Below are 9216 nucleotides of genomic sequence, written 5' to 3'. Positions count from 1 at the left end.
TTTACACTTATATGAGGAATAAGAGAATGGTCAAAGAAAGAGCAGGGCTGATCAGGGATAGTATAGGGAATTTGTGTGTGGAGTCTGAGGAGGTAGGGGAAGCCCTAAATGAGTTTTTTGCTTCTGTCTTTACGAAAGAAACGAACTTTGTAGTGAATGAAACCATTGAAGAGCAGGTGTGCATGCTGGAGTGGATAGAGACAGAGGAAGCTGATGTGCAGAAAATTCTGTCAAACATTAAGATTGACAAGTCGCCAGGCCCAGACCAGATTTGTCCTCGGCTGCTTTGGGAAACGAGAAATGCAATTGCTTCGCCACTTGCGAAGGTCTTTGCATCCTCACTCTCCACTGGAGTCGTACATGAGGGCTGGAGAGAGGCAAATGTAATTCCTCTCTTCAAGAAAGGAAATAGGGAAATCCCCGGCAATTACAGACCAGTAAGTCTCACGTCTGTCGCCTGCAAGGTGTTAGAAAGGATTCTGAGGGATAGGATTTATGACCATCTGGAAGAGCATGGCTTGATTAAATGCAGTCAACACAGCTTTGTGAGGGGCAGGTCATGCCTCACAAACCTTATCGAGTTCTTTGAGGATGTGACTAGAAAAGTTGATGAGGGTCGAGCTGTGGATGTGGTGTATATGAACTTCAGCAAGGCATTTGATAAGGTTTCCCATGGTAGGCTCATTCAGAAGGTCAGGAGGAATGGGATACAGGGGAACTTAGCTGTCTGGATACAGAATTGGCTGGCCAACAGAAGACAGCGAGTGGTAGTAGAAGGAAAATATTCTGCCTGGAAGTCAGTGGTGAGTGGTGTTCCACAGGGCTCTGTCCTTGGGCCTCTACTGTTTGTACTTTTTATTAATGACTTGGATGAGGGGATTGAAGGATGGGTCAGCAAGTATGCAGATGACACAAAGGTTGGAAGTGTTATTGACAGTATAGAGGGCTTTTGCAGGCTGCAGCGGGACATTGACAGGATACAGAGATGGGCTGAGAGGAAGCAGTTGGAGTTCAACCTGGATAAATGCGAGGTGATGCATTTTGGAAGGTGGAATTTGAAAGCTGAGTGCAGGATTAAGGATCGGATTCTTGACAGTGTAGAGGAACAGAGGGATCTTGGTGTGCAGATACATAGATCCCTTAAAATGGCCACCGAAGTGAACAGGGTTGTTAAGAAAGTGTATGGTGTTTTGGCTTTCATTAACAGTGGGATTGAGTTTAAGAGTCGTGAGATCTTGTTGCAGCTCTATAAAACCTTGCGTCCAGTTCTGGTTGATGTGGATGCTTTGGAGAGGATTCAGAGGAGGTTTACCAGGATGCTGCCTGGTCTGGAGGGCTTATCTTATGAAGAGAGGTTGACTGAGCTTGGACTTTTTTCATTGGAGAAAAGGAGGAGGAGAGGGGACCTAATTGAGGTATACAAGATAATGAGAGTCGATAGCCAGAGACTATTTCCCAGGGCAGAAATGGCTAACACGAGGGCTCATAGTTTTAAGCTGGTTGGCGGAAAGTATAGAGGGGATGTCAGAGGCGGGTTATTTACACAGAGAGTTGAGAGAGCATGGAATGCGTTGCCAGCAGCAGTTGTGGAAGCAAGGTCATTGTGGACATTTAAGAGACTACTGAATATGCATATGGTCACAGAAATTTGAGGGTGCATACATGAGGATCAGTGGTCGGTACAACATTGTGGGCTGTAGGGCCTGTTCTGTGCTGTACTGTTCTATGCTCTATGTTCTATCGACTAAACGGGTTGGACTACGATTCTTGCAATTGAGTGGATTTTAACAGAAATCTGTGCCAAACTTTAGCACTGTAGCTGCTCCACTCATTGAATTACTAAAGAAAGGCAAGAAGCCTCAGTGGACAGTAGGCTGTCAGAAGGCATTTGACAGCCTGAAAGCTGCTTTAACCACTGCTCCAGTATTAGTCTCACATAATTATGCAAAGCCATTCAAGGGGCTACTGATGTGAGAGATGTGGGTGTTGGTGCTGTTCTCTTATAGGAAGTGTTGGGATGTATATCTAATAAGCCTAGGGAGGGTAGACCTGTAGTTGCTGCTTGGGAAATTGGGGGGCGCTGCGGAGCTGCTGTTTGGACTGTTTACTGAAACTGCCTGTGCAGCTGGACTACCAAGGTCAGACCAATACAATGGCAGCCTTTACTCGGAGACCTTGTTTACAAGACAGACCATCTCGTGGATACCTGCCAAGGCCGAGGCCTGTTCACAGGAGGCCTTTGTCTGTGAGAGATCACGTGTGTGAGTGATTACGTAGCGTTAGCTTAGCGAACAATATATCAAGCAGGGGTTTTTGGAAAGATTTCAGAAGGCGCTTTCTCCAGTGAGCAGTAAACATCTCACTGTATTTTTGTGTACGTCTCTCTCTCAGTAAACAGCTTATATTTTGAATCAGATCCAGTGTTTCTCTCCTTCAAACGAACACGGGGACGGTAGCTCCGTCCTAACAGATGATAACAAGAAGTTAAAAAGATGTATCAGATACTTCAAGGAAACTGAAAATTCATCAGCTGAAATATTCAACAGTTGAGAAGTCAACTTTGAGCTTGGTGTTGGCATTAGAACATTTCATTGTTTATGTTACCAGTAATGTATCTGAGAAAATCATACAAACTGATCATAACCCAATAAAGTTTGTGGAGAAATTTAAGGACAAAAGTTGCAAAGCTTGTTGTTACAGCCATTCAATTTGAAAATTGTACCTGTGGCAGGACAGAAAAATGTGATTGCCAATGTATTGTCAAGACTTGAATGAGAAATGGAAGTGTTTGGTGGTTGATTTAAAACAGATTGTAATAGAATTTAGTGTTCATGTTTGTGAGATTATTGTCAGTGTAATGGATACATTTGTTGTAATTGTACTAACAGTGTGAGATTAAAGAGTTTAAAAATGAAACCATCTTTAAATATTGATTTTGTCTAAGGGGAGGTGTGACGATGCTGCGCCTTTAACAAAGTTAGGTTGTTCTTAGGTTTTTATTGCAGAGGGGTAGTAAAAACAGAGGTTCCATTTTGTCTGCATTTATCTACTTGGAGAAGCTTTTAAGTTTTTAAACACACACATGAAAGGAGTGTGGCTTGTTCTCCCAGCTCAGCTTTCCTCTGGTTTGGTTTGGTTTTGATTTTTAGAAATCTGTCTGTGCAGAGCAAGCAGGCAGTATTTTGAAGCTGCAGGTCAAAGATACAGTTGCATGGAAGAGGGTGTTCCATGCTCAATCTCTCTGACATTGCCCTCCTGTAAGACCCTGTGTTTGATTTTACCTTTCTTGCCAAGGGGTGTTTATGGGGAAGAATTTATGTTGCAAGAATTTGGAACAGCATCATCAAGTTGGGATAGTCTTTGGGTTTTCAGATAGTTTACATTATTCTGTTTCTTTTATTTGTGATTCACTTGGTAGTCTGCAAATAAATTCTGTTTTGTTTAAAACCAAAGGGTTTTGACCAGTTGATTCACTACTGGAATGTCCATTTCACACCTGCTCAAACCAAGTAGAAAAGTTAGGGTCTGAGCTAGCAACTTGAAATATTTTGTGGGGGTCTGGCATAGTCCATAACACAGGCCCTTCTCTCAATAACTGTCTTGACTGCTTGAAAAAAGCAGCAATGCAAATAGTATACAATAGCATTCAGTAAATTGCTTTCTAAAAGTTCAGAAATTCCTCGGTGGTGATGCCATGGACAAGGGCAGCATCTAATGGTCTTGAGCAAAGGAAAAAAATGTTGGGTACAATATCTAGCCCTCCAATTAGTTGTAAAACTGTGAAGAAAAAGATTGGCATCAGAATTATTGAGAAGGACAAAAAATTAGAGGGATATAATGGGAGGGAGAACTTTAATTAACCAATTATCAGTCATTGTTGACATCTTAAGGCCAAAGAAGTGAAAGAATTCACAGTGTGTGTTCTGTTGAATTTTCCACAGTATAATGCTTCCAGTTCAAGTCGAAGTGAGGCATTCCTGGACTTGGATCTTGAAGATGTGATATGCCAAAATATTAAAGCACAGGGATATTTAGAGTTCAGCGATTTTTCTACTTTTTTTATGATTGTCCCTTGTACTTTTCAAAAACAGAGTAAGAAAAGATATCTAATGGGATAATATGAGTAAACCTAGTACAGATGAGTTAGAATAAAATATTGGTGATCAATTAATATTGTTTCAGTCAGATTTCAAATGTTTGACTACATCCTAATAAGAAGAAATGTTAGGACTTGTTTTCTCTTTCTGTTTAATTTTAGCACATCAGAATTATTTTGATCAAACTGTCAATGCATTTTTCCAGGGGCAGTGCAGCAAAACCTGATTCTTGGAGATGGAGGTAGCCCGTGTGCTGGGAGACTTCAAGCTTACTTCCTTTTTGCATGGCAGCATATCTGTGGTCAAACGTGGGACATGAATGACGCTCGTGTTTTGTGTAAATACCTCAGATGTGGCGAAGCTGTATCAGCATCAGCATCAGCATCTCAGTTTGGAGATCACAATTTGCCCATCCTAAACCTTGAAATTGGCTGCAAGGGCAGTGAGAATAATCCTTGGGATTGTGAAATTACTCCTGTATTTCACAGAAGGTGTTCGAGAGAAGTGGAACCAGCTGGTGTCATATGTTCAGGTAATTCTCCTGTCTGAAACATTTAAAACAAGGGGAGATAATATCACTTCTTGACACAGCAGACATGAAAACACCAGACTGTAAATTAAAGTTGTTTAAGTCAGATTGAAGGGTGCAGATTTGGTAATGAAATGTAACCATTCTTAACATTTTACAGATACACTAATTATGCATGTTATCTTTCACATAGAATTTGAATCTGTTGTCCTTCAATAGGAACATGAGTAAGCAGGTCAGCCTTTCACTAAATAGAACAAAAAGGGAGTGGATTTAGCAACTGCCTTGTTAGCAAAATCAACAGAAAGAATAACTGTAAAATGCTTATAAGCCAGAATAGACTGCAGTCAGAATATTTCTGCAGTAATATGTGGAAAGTGAACATGCAGAGCAAATTATTCTTCCATCAAATAGCAGTAAGTACAGGACAGCAACTAGAAATTATGCGCATAAAGTCTATTGCAAGTATTTACAGTTGCACAATGCCCAGGCATGATCTACCACTGCCTTAATAATTACCTCCAACTTGCCAATGATATAGTGACATTCAAATTATGTCATTTGTACTGTTGTCCAAAGGCAGATCCTTTTCTCCTGGGCTACTAAATGTATATTGATCACCATATCCATGAAAGTTTAATTTTGTCATTGGTGGTTTCTGATTGTCTTACTTTCTGAGAGGTAGGAGACAGTTCAAAAGTCTATGCATCTCAAACAAGAACACAATCGATGGTGTTGGCATCATACTAAATGGCATCATGCTAAATGGCATCACAGCAACAACAACAAAAACAATAGAAATTGCTGGAAAATCTCAACAGCTCTGGCAGCATCCATGGAGAGAAATCAGAGCTAACATTTTAGTTCCACTATACCTTCCTCAGAACAGTTCTGAGGAAATGTCACTGGACCCGAAATGTTAATACTGGATTCTGACACTCCAGGGAAAACAGTCCTAGCCTCTTCAACCTCTCCCTATAGCTCAAATCCTCCAACCCTGGCAGCATCCTTGGAAATCTTTTCTGAACCCTTTCAAGTTTCACAATATCCTTCAGATAGGAAGGAGACCAGATTTGCACAGAATATACCAAAAGTGGCCTAATGTCATGTACAGTCACAACATGACCTCCTAACTCCTGTACTCAATACTCTGACCAATAAAGGAAAGCATACCAAACACTTCTTCACTATCCTATTGACATTCAACTCCACTTTCAAGGATCTATAAAGCTGACTCCAAGGTGTCTTTGTTCAGCAACACTCCCTAGGACTTTAGCATGAAGTGTATAAGTCTTGCTGAGATTTGCTTTCCCAAAATGCAGCACCTCCCATTTATCTGAATTAAAATCCATCTGCCACTCCTCAGTCCATTGGCCCATCTGGTCAAGATCCCGCTGTAGTCTGACGTATCTTTCTTTGCTGTCCATTACACCTCCAATTTTGGTGTCATCAGCAAACTTACTAACTTTACCTCTTATGCTCACATCCAAATCATTTATATAAATGACGAAAAGTAGTGGACCCAGTACCGATCCTTTTGGCACTCCACTGATCATAGGTCTCCAGTCTGAAAAACAACCCTCCACCACCTCTGTCTTCTACCTTTGAGCCAGTTCTGTATCCAAATGGCTAGTTCTCCCTGTATTCCATGAGATCGAACCTTGCTAACCAGTCTTATCAATTTTGTTATGTACTTCATAAATGTTAACACCAAGATGCAGAATACTAGGTTTATAATGTAATGAATAGAGATTGCAGTAACTTCAAGGTAAGACTGCTCCAATGCAAAAAAAAGTTTCAACTTTCCGCACAACATAACTAGCTTTAGAGATCTTGATTAACCTTGTAGACTGAAAGATCCTTATTGTTTTAAAATAACAGGTCACAAGCAGCCAAGGCTTATTGGTGGAGCAGATGGATGCGCTGGAAGATTGGAGATCCAGAAAGGAATGACCTGGGGGACTGTATGTGATTCACACTGGGATTCACTGGATGCCAAAGTTGTGTGCACATCACTCGAATGTGGAGAAGTTGTAACAGTACTGAGAGGAGCTCAGTTTGGAGAGGGCAGTGGTCCCACATGGCAAGATGTCTATGAATGCCAGGGAACTGAGATCTTTCTCTGGTCTTGCCCTACGACACAAATCAATCAAAAGAATTGCACGCACAGACATGATGTCAGTATTATTTGTTCTGGTAAGTGTTTTATCCTTTCCTCCACCTGCTTTCAAGTGGAAGATAGTTTAAAATCTGACCATTTTTAATTATAGATTTACAGCATTATTTTTCTACATCTTGATCAATTATATGGGAAACATACAGCATTATTTTTCTACATCTTGATCAATTATATGGGATACTTAGAGTCAGATTCAGATTGCAGTTGCCTTTTCAATATTGGTGACTGGATATGACATTGTGGTTTCTTTTTCCACTCCTCATTTATTGAATTTCAGGAGCTTTCTGAATGAAGAACTTACTCCTCATCTCAATTAAAAATTCTCCATTCTTCTTCTGAGACGATGTCACCTGGTTCTATACTCACCAGCCAGGGCAACATCTTATCTACATTGGCCCTGTATTGTGTTGTCATAGTTTTCAAAGTATCAGAGATGACCTCTGCTTCTTTGAAAATCCAAAGAATTTAAGGACAGAATCCCAGAATCTGCCTAATAAGTCAGTACTGCCATGGAGGAATTAGTAAATTGTACCCTATTTCATTACTTCTGTAGCATGTGTGTTGTTCCTTTGGTAGGCAGACTAAAACTGAAGATAGTAATGTAAGTATAGGTGTCTATACAGTTGCAACCAAATGATTTTTGCTCCTATACTTAAGTTCCCTTGCAATGTGGGTCAATAGTGCATTTTCCTTCTGATTTCAGGCATTTTTTTGTCACTTATGAATAAAGACTATCAACACTTCACAATATCCAGTGTTCAAGAAGTCCATCTTTTTTTTGTTTTTCTTGTGAAATAACGTATTTTTTACTGGTGTAGACAGAAGATCAGAGAATAGGAAACTGGTGCAGATTAAAAACATTTCCGTTGTATTTACCTTCATGGAGGATGATACTGAAAGATTTCCCAGAAATGGTAGGGTACTTTGAAAATGGAATGTTAAAGAAATTAGTATTAAATCAGAAGAACTAATTCACTTCCTTTCTTTTTGCCAATCTTTCCTAAATGATGAACACCCTTGAGCATTCAATTCTCAGTTTTACTCACCCTGGAATCTTAAGTCATTAAATCATACAGTTCTCCATATTCACGGCTTCAAATCATTAGCCTGGCCATGAATACTGTGTGTATTCTGATAGCATGTCTTCAATTGTCTTTTTCACAACCTGACTGTAAGAAATATCTTTTTTAACATGGTCAGTCCGAGAAATTGCTGACTATTTTCTTTTCCAATAATCAGTTTCTCTTCCCTTCATTTTGAGCTCTCAGGATTCCGTCAAAAGGGAAGTTAACTTAAACACTGGCCAGCAGCAGCAAAAAGTGTTTCAGCTAGGATAGTTGACTTGATTATGATATGATGCAACCTACCAATGTTATACGAGTTACATCTGCCCGAGAAATGTTGCCCCAATGCCTCAAAAGTTGGATGCCTTTAATCGTCCATCAATTCTCTAGCCAAACATTTTTAATAGCATGTGATACAAATGTAGCTGAGATGACTGCATTCAAAGTCCTCACTTTAAATCTCTTTCCTCGCTAGCTAAACATCTGTGTCACAGACTTCATCTCTCTTCCTACCTAATAATGTTGGAACCAAGATGGAAGATAACCTGTTTGTTTACCTTCCATGAGAATAATACCCTGAAGTCACTCTGTGCCATCCTTGCTCCTGACACCTTGAGAAAACATAACATTCTAGTGTGAAATCTGCAGTTTCAGAAATACCTGTTTTACCCATACACTGTCATCATGGCTTTTCTATTCTTCTTTCCCCTTTTGTAGCTGAACCACCAATGAAGACAGTGACTTGGCTCTTTCTGGATTCTGAGTCTAGATTAAAGTGGTGCTGGAAAAGCACAGCGGGTCAGGCAGCATCCGAGGAGCATGGAAATCAACATTTCGGGCAAAAGCCCTTCATCAGTGATCATGATTCCTGCTCCTTGAATGCTGCCTGACCTGCTTTGCTTTTCCAGCACCACTCTAATCTTGACACTGACCTCCAGCATCTGCAGGCCTCATTTTCGCTTCTTTCTGGATTCTACTGACTAATTATCATCCTCATCAGTACCCAAACACAAATCTGTTATTAAGTAAGACATGATCAGTAGAATAATTCTGCATTATGCAGGGCTTTGGTTTGCGATCAGTAATTTGCTGATTTTTAGGTGGTTCAAACCATTCCCAGTTCCCTGGTTTTGACACTGAACTTATTTAGGGAATGTGAATTAAAGACAGATGTTTCAGGCAAAAGAATTGCTGTGTTTAGTTAAATACAAAAAAAGTAAGGACAAGTCAAACCCATAAACAGTGAGATTGACACAATTAATTATACAGAGGACAGCAATGAAATACACAATTATATAAAACACAGATTTAACACTTTTAGAACCTAAACTGCAGTTTTAATCACAG

Source organism: Hemiscyllium ocellatum, chromosome 13, assembly GCF_020745735.1.
Source record: "Hemiscyllium ocellatum isolate sHemOce1 chromosome 13, sHemOce1.pat.X.cur, whole genome shotgun sequence".
NCBI classification, from domain to species: domain Eukaryota; kingdom Metazoa; phylum Chordata; class Chondrichthyes; order Orectolobiformes; family Hemiscylliidae; genus Hemiscyllium; species Hemiscyllium ocellatum.
The sequence above is the reverse complement of the archived record's forward strand: the minus strand, read 5'-3'. Positions refer to the sequence as shown.